Raw genomic sequence first — 780 nt, 5'->3', positions numbered from 1 at the left:
CCCCCCCCCGGGGTGACACCCCTGTCACCTTCTCTGGGCTCCTTGTCACCTCTCGGGTGCTCAGAGCCACCCCTGCCAATGTGGCTGTCACCTGGTTGTCACCCGGTGTCACTCGGAGGTCACCCACTGGCACCTGGTTGTCACCTGGTGTCACTCGGGGGTCACCCACTGGCACCCACTGTCACCTGGTTGTCACCCGGTGTCACTCGGAGGTCACCCACAGTCGCCTGGTGTCACCCGGTGTCACTCGGAGGTCACCCACTGTCACCTGGTGTCACCTGGTTGTCACTCGGAGGTCACCCACTGTCACCCGGTGTCACCTGGTTGTCACCTGGTGTCACTCGGAGGTCACCCACTGTCACCTGGTGTCACCTGGTTGTCACCTGGTGTCACTCGGAGGTCACCCACTGTCACCTGGTGTCACCCGGCTGCCACTTGGGTGTCCCCTTCACCCCCCTGGGGTGACACCCTGTCACCTTCTCGGGTCTCGTTGTCACCTCTCAGGTGCTCAGAGCCACCCCTGTGAATGTGGTTGTCACCTGGTGTCACTTGGGGGTCACCCACTGTCACCTGCTGTCACCCGGTGTCATCCCTCCCTCACCCCAGGGTGTCCCCATCTGCGGGTGACACAGCCCCCACTGTCACCCGGTGTCACCCGGTGTCACCCCTCCATCACCCCTGGGTGTCCCCATCCCCATCCCAGGGTGACACAGTCCCCACTGTCCCCCCGTGTCCCCCTGGGGTGTCCCCCCGCCCCCGGTGACGCCGCTGTCCCCATGT

At 64.9% G+C, this 780-nt stretch overlaps 1 protein-coding gene across 1 annotated transcript in view; it reads left to right on the top strand.

Moving 5' to 3' along the window:
* LOC106893941 (ubiquitin-like modifier-activating enzyme 1) overlaps positions 1 to 780 on the top strand; it is a 49,518-nt gene that overhangs the window by 14,000 nt on the left and 34,738 nt on the right. The window lies entirely within an intron of this gene.

The sequence above is a fragment of the Calidris pugnax genome, unplaced genomic scaffold (genome assembly GCF_001431845.1).
Source record: "Calidris pugnax isolate Ruff unplaced genomic scaffold, ASM143184v1 scaffold249, whole genome shotgun sequence".
NCBI lineage: Eukaryota > Metazoa > Chordata > Aves > Charadriiformes > Scolopacidae > Calidris > Calidris pugnax.
Note: the sequence above shows the minus strand (reverse complement) of the source record. Positions and strands in the feature narration are given on the sequence as shown.